This window comes from Hakea prostrata, chromosome 8 (genome assembly GCF_041222555.1).
Source record: "Hakea prostrata isolate BN-2017 chromosome 8, UWA_Hpros_2, whole genome shotgun sequence".
NCBI lineage: Eukaryota > Viridiplantae > Streptophyta > Magnoliopsida > Proteales > Proteaceae > Hakea > Hakea prostrata.
Window position 1 is genome coordinate 17,265,885 of NC_142607.1, and position 15,585 is coordinate 17,281,469.

Here is a 15,585-nt window from a genome sequence, read left to right on the forward strand (position 1 = left end):
GTATTAATATAATTAAAAGACCAATCAATGAATGGATCTCAGAAGGATCTCAAAACAATAATCAGAGTGCGGAAAAATGATACCAATATAATCAGAGTAAAAGAATAATGCGGAAATAAACTCTATAGTCAAATGTGGAAGAATAGTCAAGTAAAGTATTACAATTGGAAGAATTAAAGAAGTCTCAAAACTGTCCTAAGTACTACTCATAGTAGGTTTCCTTATAAAAAAGGTAATGTCTAAACTCAAAGACTTTTGTATCCAATATGGGGTACTTTAGCTCAAGAATTTGACTAATCCTTGTACACACAGTTGTCACACACACATTCTTTACAGTGATGTTCATGATCGCCAATACTCTATAAACGGCACGGATCACTCGGCGTGGTCTCGTACTCCTAATTGCACCATCATCGACACCTGCAGCGAAGTCTAAAACGTTTCCCCGAAGGTTAAGCTCAAAAGAACTAAGCAAGTAGTTCAAGTACAAACAACCATTACAATCAATATTCAAGAACAAAGGATGATGCAATATGATATGAGACAATGTGCAAGTATGCATCTAACTCTAACAAATGCTAGTCTCTAATTGTGAAATCTAGCCCTATTCTAACCTTGACCTTGACTCGGAAACCCGGTTGTTTGTAGGTCCGAAGACCCGGAGTAAAGGAAGTAGCCAACTATGGGCCATCTCAGTGGAAGACATGGTGTTTGACCCAGAACCCATGGAAGTTGATGATGGTGTTCCATACTTGGAGGCTTGTTCAGAACTAGAAAGGAAACTGCAGCTTGTTGAAGATGAGTCAAGTTGATGGACTTGAAGTATAGTTGGACATGATTCAAAGGCATTTTTCTATACTAGGTAAGTCATATGTTCTGTTGGGAGAAGCTCATTAGGTTTGGACTTGAGTTGGGCCTTCAATTCCCTGTGTTTGGCCTTGCTGATTGGCTTGGTCAACTGGGTGGTCAATTGGGCCAATCGACCAACCAATGGACCAATAGGGCCAGAAATCCGAGAAAATCCTCCGTTTAGGGCTTTTCGCTTTCTATTTAAGTAAACTTCGTATTTCTTAGTATCCTCTCCCTCCAAAACTCTCAGAGAACGTGGGAAGACTCTCTCAAAGCTTTCCTTGGTGAATTCAAAGAACTTTTGCAAGATCTCAAGCCTCTCATCTCCGATTCTTCAATCAAAGGTTAGTGATCTCTTCTTGTTTGTGATTTATTCTTACTACGTCTTAATCTCTATGATGAGACTATGAAGATGATGCTGCATTCTATGTTTGCAACCATCACTTCATTGATCTCCTTCCATTCTCAAGGTTTTATGACATTTACATTGATCTTCGCCATGATCCTTGTAAAACCCTCATGAAACCATGAACTTCCTTTTTTATCCAATTTGTTAGCATGATTAGATCTGTTTTTCATGATGGAATTGTGAATGACTTCTGATTCTTCTACTAGGATGAGATCTGATCATCTCCAGTTTTTCCCTTGGATTCATAGTATATTTTTCATCGAAAACTAGGGTTTTTACCAAATTAGAGAATCATGATTTCAAATTGGTAGGTAGTGTTTTTTTTATCATTGTTAGTGGCTAATCTATACTCCTTTAGTGTTAGAATACTGTTCTAGAGGTTTCCTCCAAGTTTTGTATAGTTTCGAATCTTGTAGATTGAGTTTCTGATCAAAATTCACATTTTTGCTTCGTACTGATTCAGGTGGTTGACTGGTTGGTCGACTAGACCAGTCTACCAACCAATCGACCAAGCAAGTCAGTAGCTCTGTTTTTCGCTCGATTTGATTTGTTTGATCTCCAATCTTTTAGGCCTCTTTCCTAATGTTGTATCTATGATTGTTTAGGGTTTATTTGCTAGGTTTGGAACCTCTCTCTTTGATCTTTGGATATTCATCTACACTATTTAAGTAAGGACATTTATTTCCGCAATTACATAGATTGCATGAATCTTAGTTTCTATTCTTGGATTCTATTAGATTCAATTCTATAAATGTATTTTCTTATTATTCTATTACTGATATAAGTATGTTGACTACAGTAGCATCATGATTCATGTATTCTTTTGATTATGAATACTTATTCATATCAATATGCGATTGATCATGTTTATGTGAATCTTTCTATATGATGAGATATTGGTTGTGTATGTGGTGATTGATTTGAGAATGTGATTGATTAGGTATGATTTGGGATTGGGAAGTGTCCTTTTGACATTCTGTCCTTGGACATCAGTGGGAATAGTATGGGATGTTTCCAATGATGCCCTTTGACACTTTCCCGAATTATTGATTTTAATACCTAGGGTTGTCTAGCAGTGTTTGGTTAGAAATACCCCGTTATATTAGACCCGATTCGGAAGGGTATTGAGACCGAACGACCCGTGGTAGCAATGGGGATTCATGGGCGCTTAAGGCCAGTAACCAATCCGTGAGAGGACATGAATCACATTGTGGATACTCGTGAGAGGTCATTTACTGGTAGGGTTGCAAATAGTAGACTTGGGCTCATGGGCGCTCAAGACCGGTAACCAATCCGTGAGGGGACATGAGAACTTCCCATCTGTTATTTGTGGATGACCAGTAGGGTTGATGAGTCTGTAGTTAGGGACTATGCTGACTCTAGTGTGAAGGATACCGAAAAGGATTGCCAGGGGAGAGGAATGGACGTATCTAGATCTGAGTTGATATGACTAAGTAGATGACTTGCATTGGGCTAGGTTTTACCTTGACATGCGCCATTACTTAGACCAATGGTGATGTGAGAGAGCGGTGACTTATACCCCACACATGGATTGTTCTGAGGGATGAAGGACCCACTACCAAATGGCGTTATGTGATGAGACCTTCCTAAAGAAGTATGATGCTATGACTTAAAACATGTTTGCCTATAGAGACCAGCATACATAGAGTTAGATTCATACATTCATTGTCTGTTTCATATCGAATTGCATCATGTTATGTTCTGCAATCATGTTATTTATGTTGTTGTGGATTAACTTGCCTTGCTGAGTTCTTTCGAAGTCACTCCTTTTTGTGCAAATCTCTTTTGTTAGACTACTCTAACAGTACTGAATACTATGAAGGGCAATATGAGGAAGCCCAAGCTAAAGAAGCGTACTACACGCAAGGTGTTGGCAACAATGAGGATTACATTGTTGATTCCTCGTATGATCATGACACGTACCATGATTAGCCCTAATGTGGAGTGGGAACGTCCGAGTTTGATTGATGAAGTCTATATCTATGAAGACGTCCTTTATAAATAGAAGACTCTTAGTTTAGTTTGACTTTCTTTTCTTTACTTTCCTTTTAGAACAATTGTGTTTCTTTTTAGATTTATGAACTACATTCCATTGTAACTTTGGAGTGAGATTCCACCTCACTACTACTCCTTTTTGATTTATATACATCTGGTATCATTTTTCCGCACTCTAATTACATTGTCATTTCTTTCCTTATTTGGATCTCTTGTTCATATTATTATACATTGATTGTATTATGTTCATGATTATGTTATTGCCTATGTGGGAGGATGATTTCCTCGATACTTGATCTTCGGGGCTGTGGATCACACACTCGGGTATGCCAGATAGGGTACCGGCTGGGTGGATGTGACACTAATGGCAGACATGCATTAAGATAGAACACCATACTCCTCTGGGCAGTCTCAATCACTCTTCCTCACGGCTCATAGTTGGGTCAAGGCATCAATCTCAGACAATCACCATACATGGGGTTTAGATCACCACTCTCTCAGTCCACCATTTGTATGAGTACTAGCGCGTGTTAGAGTTATACCTAACCCAATGCATGCCATCTACTGAGTCATATCATATTTAGGGTTGGATACTTCCCTTCCTTGCCTCTCGCAATCTGTTCTAGTACCATTTTCCTAAAGTCATCGTATCCTATGGCTCCAACCAACTCAAATTACGAACTCTTAACCCTATTGGTCATCCACATATTTTAAACGGGAAGCTCTCATGTCCTCTCATTGGTTGTCTATTGGTCTTGAGCACCCATGAGCCCAGACTTATTATAATGCGACCCTACCAATGAATGGCCCCAAATGTGATTGTGTCCTCTCATGGATTGGATACCGGTCTTGAGTGCCCATAATCCCCATTGCTACCATAGGTCACTTGGCCTCAATACCCACGCCAATAGGGTGAGATATGATGGGGTTTCTAGCCAAACACTTCTAGACAAGTCCTAAGTATGTCATCTAGTATTCATGGTAAGCACCTAGAGGCATCATAGGAAAGCGTCCCATACCACCTCCACTGATGTACCAATTCAGAAACACCAAAAGGGCATTCCCCATTCCAGAACCACAACCTTGGCAATCACATTGCAATATGATTCCAAATACAACGTCATATCATAATCCATTCACATTCCAAACATTCTTATTCATAAAAAATATGCATATCATATAATGATTAACATACTGAAATTACAAAGGCATATCTATCATGAATAAGTCCTAAAACAGTAAATAAGATCATGCATTCAAAAATAAAAAGTAACTGATGTTATTTGTAACTGAACGTCCTCACCTTGTTGTCGTCTTGTAACCTTCGAAAAGTAGACCAAAAGGTAGGTTCACACTTGCCAAATAAACCCTAATAATACGATGATTTAATGTTAGGATCAAACCCTAAAGGTTTGGAGATAAAAGGAGGTCAAGACAGGGGATTATGCTATCTCGGTACCCTTTGGTCGCCCAGCTTGGACACCTGGGGCTGCCAAGGTAATTGACTAACGGTGCTGTGTATGGATAGTAAAACCCAAAATTGATTGGAAACTCATTGTTTGGGTCCCAAACATTTCAAAATTATTTAGAAAACTCAAAAATAATAGTAGGAGACTATCTAGTATGATTTAGGCATCAATAATGGTCAACGAAGCGAAAACCTAACGAGTCCTAATATAGGTGTAACAACCCCCGTATTTCTAACCCGGGATCCGTATTGCAAGTCCAAGAACCCGAAGGTCTAGCTAGGTAAATTTGTGGAGTGTCCGAATAGAAGTCCATGATCCATACCCTGAACCCATGGATCTGGATTCTCTCAATAATGAACTTGCCTTGCTTGGAAGTTGACCTCTAGAAGGCAAGTGGTGTCTGAGTTGTCTGGATTGAAGGTAAGACCTCCCCCATGTGTTAATTAGGTTAGGTTGTGTTTGGGTTTCAACCCCTTGAGCAAAGCACCCTTGTATAGCAATATACTAGGGGGCGGTTGCTTGAGGCAGTTGATTGAACCAAGCGACCGCCTGGTTCTGCTTGCGAGAAAATACTCTAATTTGCCCCCAGACTTCTATAAATAGCAACCCTCGCCCACTTGACGAATATTATATTCAGGATTGCTGTTTTTGGTGGTTAGGTGGCAATAGAGTGCTGGAAGGTGAGCGAAGTGCTGCTGGTGATCTGGAAGCTTTTCCCTCTTTTTCTTGCTGATCTGGTTGAGGTAAGTGAATCTCCATTTGCTCAGTCTCCTTGTTTAGCTATTAAAAAGAGTAGATTTGTTTAACTCTTTGGTTGTTCATGATCCTCTCATTATGGTATCCCCTTTTTAATGTTCTTGATGAGATCCTGTCCGAAAATGAAACCTTACTTTTGTGAAAAGGATGGACCTAATCAAGGGGATGATTCTGGGTGACTGATCTGCGTTAATTGTTAGGTTTCATGTTACCCCTTGGTTATGGGTGTGTTAGGTTCGAAATTCGGATTGAGATCGTCCCAAAATCAGAATTAAAATGGATGATCAAAAGCTTGAGTTTCGGATTGAAAGCACCTTGTTTTTGGGGCGGTTGCTCAAGGCGGTCGCTTGAGCCAAGCGATCGGCTGGTTTCCAGAGAGCATGTGGCTTTTGGCTTTGATCCAATTTGACTCATTTGACTTATATAATATTGTAACCCTGTCTATAGGTGTTCTTTGTTTCTACTAGAAGTCTTATAATTGTTTCTGGTTTGCTTTCTAGAAGACTTTTACTTGATTACAAGTAAGGACATACAATCTTATCTTTATGCAATGACTTGAACATGCTAGTCCAGTGTTTTTCAATACTGTTCTTTAATTTTATATACTACTGTAACTGTGTATAGCATGCTAATCTTATCATGTACTTGCTGTTTGTATTGTCTTTACATATACTTTGTTAATTATGAACATGATATGATGATGGTTGATGTATTGTGGTTCTGATGGAAAGGGTATTCCATTTGGATATCTTGGCTTGAGATATCAGAGGGCTGTGGTATGGGACACATGATCGCTGATGTCTCAAGCACTATCATAACTACTAGCTGACATACCTAGGTAGAGTCTAGAGTTACATGGCTAGGTACCCCACATACTACTACCCTTTCGGTAGGGGAATTGAAGTCGGATGACCTGTGACGATGGTGATGTGACTCTGTTTTATCCTACAGTGGTAACCAGTCCATGCGAAGACTCAGTGGTCCACTGTTGTTCATGCAATGGTAGGGTTGCATATGTTAGGGTTGGGCTCATGGATGTCCAAGGAGCAGACCGAGTGTCGTGAGGAGTTATGAGAGATTTTTGCCCCAACAATATGTGGATGACCATAGGGTTATGGAATGGAGTCCAATAGCGGTAGCTAGTCCCTGAGGGTTCTCATTCCTAGGTTGTGAAGGATACTGAACTGAGTTGGTTGGTGCCATAGGGGATGTATTTGGATTTCATGCAGTGTGTTACTATAATGACTCGCATTGGATTAGAAACCCCGACATGCGCCAGTACTCATTACCAATGGTCGTGGTGAGAGAGTATTGACTTAACCTCAGCCATGGTTTGAGAGCTAGGTGTGGACTAACCCTTTTACCCAGGATCCCTACAGAGGTATCTAGTTTTTGCGGGATTAGAGTGACTAGACTTACCCAGAGGAGGGCTGGTGTATAACTTAAAGTATGTCAACTGTTAGAGACTTGCATAGTTAGATCTTAGAGGCATTCATACTTTTGCACATCATATATATCATATATACATTTCTGATGGTGTGACATATGGATGAGAATTATGTTGTTCTTATTAAGTTCGTTAGAACTCATTCCTTTATTTCTATGTTATGTTAGCCTATACAGATGGAGGAAATGCATCGAAAATTGGATTGGTACCCCATGAAGGAGCCTTCTCGTATGAAGAGGATGTGGCATCGGCAATAGGAGATGGAGATAGCCTGTGTGGGAGCTCCTGTGAGTGCATGGAGTGTGCTTATAGCACCCATTGATGGATGGAGGAGACAAGTTACTAGACATTTTACTGATCGTCTTGAGAAGAATTGGAGAACCCCTCACCTTGCTAAACTTGAGTCCCAATTCTTAGTTTTAGAGAAAGAGACTGGAAAGCAGATTATTTGATTTTGATTTTCTTCCGCTGAACTCATTATTCTTTTTGATCATTCATTCTTTCCTTGATTATTTTATTGGAGTATTTGGACTCCTATAATCTTTCTATTAATTATTGCACTTATTCTTGCTCATGATTATCTATACTTGCATTTATTATTATTGATGGGTAAGACTGTGGATCTTGTGATGGTTTGCTCCCACGGGTTGTCGGGTGGGTAATTGAGACCGGCGGTGGAGTGTGACAATAGGTTTTATCCAAATCAATCCGCAGTTTCATGGAAAGACTAGAGTGAATGGGGATTTACTCTAGGACTAAGATAAGAATATATTAAGATCTAAAAACAACTTCGAATATTGTTTAGCATGGATTGGAAATCAAACAATTGAAGAGAATACAATTATATAGATTCATGCTAGGCTTTTACCTAAATCACATCGTGAAGTTCAAGGAAGAACTAGAGTGAATGGGAATTCACTCTAAAAATAAGAGAATAGAAGAGTAGGCCATTACAACAACTTAAGGTCTTCTCCAACTATCATCAATGGGTAGAAACAATAGAAGAATGCAGGGCTAGAAGAAAGAGAGTGATTGCAAACCTTGAAGAAAAAGATTCATCGAGCGGAAAACTTCACGGATACTTGGAAATATTCCTTGGCCTTGGAGAGAGAGCTCTAGAGTGCCTCTAACATTCTTTGACAGCCTTATGACACAATGACACGAATGAGAACAAAAATTGATTAAATAGGGCTTCGGAAACCTAATTTCCAAAAGGTGGCAAAACTGCCCTGGTACTGGTTGGTTGCCAGGGTTGGTCGGTTGGGGGCGACCAAGGCAATCGAGCAACCTGTACCTCTTTTGGTCAAAAGTGTATTTTGGTCATCCAAAGGTCCTAACTTCATCTTGGGTCCTTTTCCAAGTTATAGAAGGGTCTCAGGTGGTTTTTCGGGACCTTCGAATTGTGTCATTACTGTACTCGTGGTCCACTCACCAAGTCCGTCATCATTCAAGCTAGATCTTCTTCCAAAGTCAGACAAGGTTTCAATCATAGCAACATCACCATCTACTTCCATTGGTTTCAGGTAAGATCCAATGGGTTCAATTTGGATAGCCAGAGCTGTTTTCTTCCTTCACTTTGGGTCTTCAAACCTACAATATAGATTTTCGGGTTAGGGTCATGAGAGATTTCACAGTCACTTTGATCCCTCATGGACTGATTACTTCTATTGGGATCCCAGGTAAGGGGTTCAATCACTTCACACCTTGGCTAGGGTTTAGGTCACCACTCTCTCACCGCACCATTGGCATGAATTGTCACATTCACCCAACCGGTATCCATCCACCCAAATACCCAGGGAGTGATCCAACCATTCCACATAATTGACCAATAATAAGCAATAATAAATCAATGCCATCAATATTAATAAAGAAATATATCAACTGACAAGGATCTCAAAAGGATATCAAAACCAAATATGAGTACGAAAATGATGACATGACTAAAGTAATCAACTGGAAAGGAAAAGTATAGTCAAAACTCCCAAGTCTTCTAATGTTTCGCATTATTTTCCAATCATTTTTACACCTGCAACTTAGGGTCATTATCTAGCTCGTAGTCCCATTGGTGAATGAGGCGTCTTCTATTATTGTTGATCGGAGCCATAATGGTACTCCACACTAGTACTAGGATCGTACCACGAGCCACTGTCAGTTCCCATTCTTTCCTCAACTGTATAATAGTCGAGAAATATCTTTGAACTAGAGCTTGAGATTCTTCTTCACTTGCATACTCATCTAAAACAACAAATTTCCCCGAAGGATGAGCTCAAAAGAACTCACCAATAGTTCACAAACATATAACCATAATCATAATTTAAGTCAAAACACCATATAGTGCATCATGACATGAAGTGGAATGCAATAATGCTACTATACTCTAATGGATGCTAGTCTCTATATGGTAGACACGGATTAAGATATAACACCGGCCTCCTCTAGGTAGGTCTCGTCACTTTGATCTCTCATGGGTTGGTTATCGATCTTGAGATCCCGGGTAAGGGGTCAATGCATCCCTCTTGGACTATCACCATAGCTGGGGTTTAGGTTACCACTCTCTCACCACACCATTGGTATGAGTACTGGTGCGTGTCAAGGTTATACCTAGCCCAATGTAAGTCAACTACTCAATCATATCAGCCTAAGTTCAGATACCTCCCTTCATGCATCTCACACTCTTGGTTCAGTATCCTCCCCTACTAAAGTCAACGTATCCTAAGGCTCCAACCAACTTGGACTACACCTCCTCTTAACCCTATTGGTCATCCACATATAATGAGAGGGAAGCTCTCATGTCCTCTCACAGGTTGGTTACCGGTCTTGAGGGCCCATGAGCCCAAGCCTATTATATGCAACCCTACCAATGAATGGCCCCCACAATGTGGTTGTGTCCTTTCACGGGTTGGTTACCGGTCTTAAGCGTCTAGCACCCCACACTGCTACCACATGTCACTTGACATCAATACCCACGCCGATAGGGTGTGCTATGACATAGTACCTAACCAAACTCCTCTAGACTTCCTAGTCATGGCAACCAGTAATCGTGAAAAGTGTTGGGGCATTAGAGGGTAGTGTCCCATACCACGTCACCTAATGTCTCAAACTATAACACCTAAATAGGTATTCCCCAATCCACAATCACAACATACATTCATTTTCCACAAAGTAGTAAAAGGTTTAATCGCATTCCCAATTCATAAATCGATTTAAGTCCATAATGTCACATGTTGATCCATACATCAATATCAATAACAAATGACTTACATTCTGTAACTTCAGAATCATAAACATGATTCCTAAATCCTAAAACAAGCATCCAGACAATGGTATATGATCGCCCTTAACTTCGAATGGCTTTGATGTGATTGAAGAAGACCATTGTGTGTATATAAAGTGGTCCAAGAAAAGATTCTTAGTTCTCTCTTTATATGTCGATGATATCCTTTTAGCAGGGAATGACATTGATATGATTGTCACAACTAAAGAGTGGTTGTTCTCCACATCTGAGATGAAGCCAACTTTGTGTTAGGCATCAAGATAGTGAGGAATCGCTCAAAGAATTTTCTTGGTTTATCTCAACAAACTTATTGAAAGAAAGTCCTTGAACGATTCTATATGCAAAACTCTAAGCCCATTGACATACTAAAGGACAAAACATGCAGATTGAGCCTAGATAAATGCCTTAAGAATGAAGAAGAGAAAAATCAACTGTTAAGAGTTCCCTATGCTTCTGCGGTTGGTAGTTTGATGTCTGTGATGATGTGCACGTGCCCAGATATCTGCTATGTTGTTGGGATGGTTAGTCGTTACCAGAGTAACCCAGGACTTACCCATTAGCAGGCGGTAAAAAGGATTTTCTGTTACCTTCGTGGGATGACAAATCTCATGCTCAGTTTTAGTGGTTTAGATTTGAGGTTGAGAGGTTATAGTGATGCTGACTGAGGCAGCAATCAGGAAGAGCGGAAGTCTACCTCATGTTACGTTTTTGTCCTTGAAGGTGGAGCTGTTACTTGGAGCAGCAAGAAGCAAACTTGCATTGCTTTGTCCACAATGGAGGCTGAGTATGTTGCGTGCTCAATAGCTGTTCAAGAGGTAGTTTAGCTTAGAAGATTCTGAGAAGTCTCAACCAATTCTTACATGTAGATGATGTGGTGCTGCTACACACTGATAGTACGACAGCTTGTGGATTGTGAGCAAGATGAGCCTATGGGTTTGTAAGGCTTTAGGGGGCTTTTAAACCAATTCCAGGAGCCTTAGTTGGAACTAAGATGAGACATCAATGGTTGAACATAGAATCATCACATTTGTGTGTTGCTTGTGTTATAGCCTAATGTGAATCTTTTATAATTGGTCATTAAGGGACTAATTGTGAAAGAATCAGGTTAGGCACTTTAGGTAGCGACTGAACCAAGATTCGTATGACATTTTTTTTCTTCTTTTGTGACATGCCCATATCAGTGGGAGTTACACTATAACATGCATGTTTGTTGCATGTGCTAAAGTCGATCGATGATGAGAGTGATTGAATGGATCCTTGTTTCGTCACTATGTGAGCCATCAGGATCACATTTTGTTGATCCTAATTGTGCCCTTCACCTTAGACTATGCCACAAAGAGGACACCCAATGATGCTACTATAACTTGTTCCTTAGGATCAGGGATGATGCATTCTCATAGGGCAAGGCTGGGAAAGTAGTTGGGATTAATCCAAATGGCATGAGGGCTATCAGAAAACTTTTCATACTATAATCGTGATGTGACTCATTGCCCGAGTGACTTGTCATTTGACAAAGTCATGAATACATCATATGAGGATAGTTCACATTGCTCACTATGAGGGATCAAGAGTGTGTAATTGGGAATAATTGAATAGTTTAGGGTATAATGAGATAATTCCGAGTGATGTGTTGTCACATCCACCCAGCCAGTACCCTAATCACAATACCCAGATGTGTGATCCACAGTCCCATGGTCAAGTTTAGGGCGATCATATACCCACATTACACAATAATATAATCAAGAGCAAAGAACAATCATTGTATAATTATATTAAGAAACAAATCAAAGTAAATCTCAGGACAAATCTCAAAGTATATCAGAGTGCACAATAAAACGATACCAATCAAAGGAATAACTTTAGAGTATAGCATAAATAACTCTATAGGTCAAAAGCGGAAGTTAGGTCAAAACTCTAAAGTATTACAACTGAATTAAATAAAGGAAACTAAGGATCGGTCTAAAACTAAACATAATGAGTATCTATATCTAGCAAACAATATCTAGACTCAGATGTCTCCGTCTCCAGCACGGGACACTCAAACTCCAAGATCTGGCTAATTTTGGTATGCTCCATCATCACAAGGGTTTGCTTCGCTGTATTGCTCGTAGTCGCCAACATCTTGAAAACTATACGAGTCACACGTCGTGGTCTCGTAGTTTAGGATCTCGCAGTCATCAGTACCTGCAACACAATCTAAAGAAAACATGTTTCCCGAAGGGTGAGCTCAAAAGAATTCAGCAAGCAATTTAACTCAATTAACAATTATAACAGTCATAATCTCAATAACAGGAACAAGGCGTGAATGCAAATGACATGAAACTATATGCAAGTATGCTTCTAACTTTATATATGCTGGTCTATTGGTAGACACGCATTAAGATAAATCACCATACTCCTCTGGGCAGTCTTAGTCACTCTCCCTCAACAATCTTTGTCTCTTGGGTTCTCTGCGGTAATTGGATCAGGGTATCCTTCTTGGACATTCCATGGCTGGGGTTTAAGTCACCACTCTCTCACTCCACCATTGGTATGAGTATTGGCGCGTGTCAGGGTTATACCTAGCCCAATGCACATAATCTACTGAGTCACATCTACTTCAGGGTCGGATATGCCCATTCCTCGCTTCTCGCGATCCTTTCAACTACCTTTCCCCCTAGAGTCACCGTCTCCTTCTCGGCTACATAGACTCTTAACCCTTTTGGTCATCCATACACATATAATAAACGAGAAGCTCTCAAGTCCCCTCATGCTTCTCTCATTCTTGGGCCCCCATGAGCCCAAGCTTATTATGTGCGACCCTACCAATGAATGGCCCTCACAATGTGATTTTCTCCTCTCACGGGTTGGTTACCGATCTTGAGCTCTCACAAATCCCCATTGCTGCCACGGGTCACTCAGCCTCAATATCCCTTTCGATAGGGTAAGATGTGACAGGGTTTCCTAGCCAAACACTTTTAGACAAAACCTAGGTATGTCAACCAGTAGTTATGGAATGCACCATATTGATAAGATGATATGAAGAATGTGTTTGGATAGGTATAATTTGGGATTGGGAGTGTCATATTGACGCTTCTGTCCTTAGACATCTGAGGGAATAGTATGGGATGTTCTCCGAAAGTGCCCATTGACACTTTCCCGGATTATTGGATGACATACATAGGATTGTCTAGTAGTATGGCTAGAATTTCCTTGTCGTGTCAAACCCGAATCGGAAGGGTATTGAGACCGAATGACCCGTGGTAGCAGTGGGGATTTGTGGGCACTCAAGACCAGTGAAATGATCCGTGAGAGGTCATGAATCACATTGTGGGAGCCATTTATTGGTAGGGTTGCAAATGGCTAGACTTGGGCTCACGGGCACTCAAGATCGATGAAATGATCTGTGAGGGGACGTGAGAGCTTCCCGTATACTATTTGTGGATGAGCAATAAGGTTGATGAGTCCATAGTCTTAGAGGGAATACGCTGACTCTAGTGTGAAGGATACCGGAAAGGAATCCAAGATATCTTAAATGGTTGAGGAGGAATGGACGTATCTGGATTTGATTTGATACGACTGAGTATATGACTTGCATTGGGTTAGGCTTCACCTTGACATGCGCCAATACTTAGACCAAATGGTGATGTGAGAAAGCGGTGACCGAAACCCCAGCCACGGATTGTCTGAGAGGGATGCAGGACCCATTACCAACCGGCAACCCAAGATATCTTAGATGGTTGAGGGTGTGTGGGAGTGCAACCTATCCAAAGAAATATGGTGCTATGACTTAAAGCATGTCTACCATAGAGACCGGCATTCATAAAGTTAGAATCATACTTGCATCATGTGTTTCGTGTCATATTGCATCATGTTATGATTTGTACTTATATGGTTATGAATTATGGAATAACTGACTTGCTGAGTTCTTTTGAACTCATTCCTTTTGTGCAAATGTTGTTAGATTTTCTCGCAGGTGTTGAAGACTCTGATGGTGCAACCTACGAGATGGACTATGATTCAACATACTATCCTCTGGGTGGTAGCTACCATGAAGATCAGGGTTATGGTGCTGAGGAGGATTACACTGCGTACCAAGGTTAGCCCCACCGTGGTGAGGGAGCGGCCATGTTGAGCTTTCTTCGTCCACACCTATGAAGATATAATTATTAAGATAGAAGAAACCCTTGCTTAGTGCCCCATTCCCCTGGATTTTTGTTAAACACTGGGATATGTAATTAACTTTCACTAAGTTACTCTTTAGATGTTGGATTGTAACTTAATTTGATTTTACTACTTTTCTGCTGCCACTGAGAGAGCGGCTTTCGCTCATTCTCTCTTTCTTATAATCACACTTATACACTTGGTATCATTTATTTCCGCACTCTGATTATCTATTCGTATCTTATTCATGATATCTATTATTTATTGCTTTACCTTGCTTATCATTGTTCATGATTGTGTTATCGCGTATGTGGGAGGCATGGTCCCTCAATGCTTGATCCTTGGACTGTGGATCACATACCGGGTATGCCAAGAAGGGTACCGGCTGGGTGGATGTGACATAACCGGTCTGTGAGGAGACTCAATAGTCCATTGTTTATCATGTAATGGTAGGGTTGCATATGTTAAGTTTGGGCTCATGGGCGTCCAAAAGACGACTTGGGTGTCATGAGGGGACATGAGAGCATCTGCCCCAACAATATGTGGATGACCATAGGGTTAAGGAATGGGATCTAACAAAGGTCATTAGTCCACAAGGATTCACATTCCTAGGTGAAGAAGGATATTGGACTAATAGTGCACTAGGTATGAGTGTCACATGCACCCAACCAATATCCATTTACCCGAATACCCGAGGTTGCGATCTAGAGCCCCACAGATCAGGTCTTAGACAATCACCAACCATTACACACAATAGTCCAATCACGAGTAAGAATGATTCAATGTTATAATATTAATAAAGAAACATGTTAAGAAATAAAGATCTCAGAAGGATCTAAAAACAAAATTAGAGTGCGAGGAGTGATGACAAAACTAAATTAAACAACTAGAAAGGAATAAAGTAAATTCAAAATTTCCTAAGTGTTATATAAATATAGTTTTGAAACTTAAAAATCCTAGTATCACGAATGGTATAAATCAACTCACGAGTAGAACTAATTCTGGAATGCGCAGTCGAGACACAAACATTCTTCATTATGAAAGCGTAGTCCCCAAAATCTTGTACACCATACGGATCGGTTGCTGATGTCTCGTATTCCTGAATTTCTGTTACATCTGGATCTACAACAAATTCTAAAGCAACAAATTCCCCGAAGGGTGAGCTTAAAAGAACTCAGCAAGTATTTCACAGACAAATAAGCAATATCACATGGTGCAATAT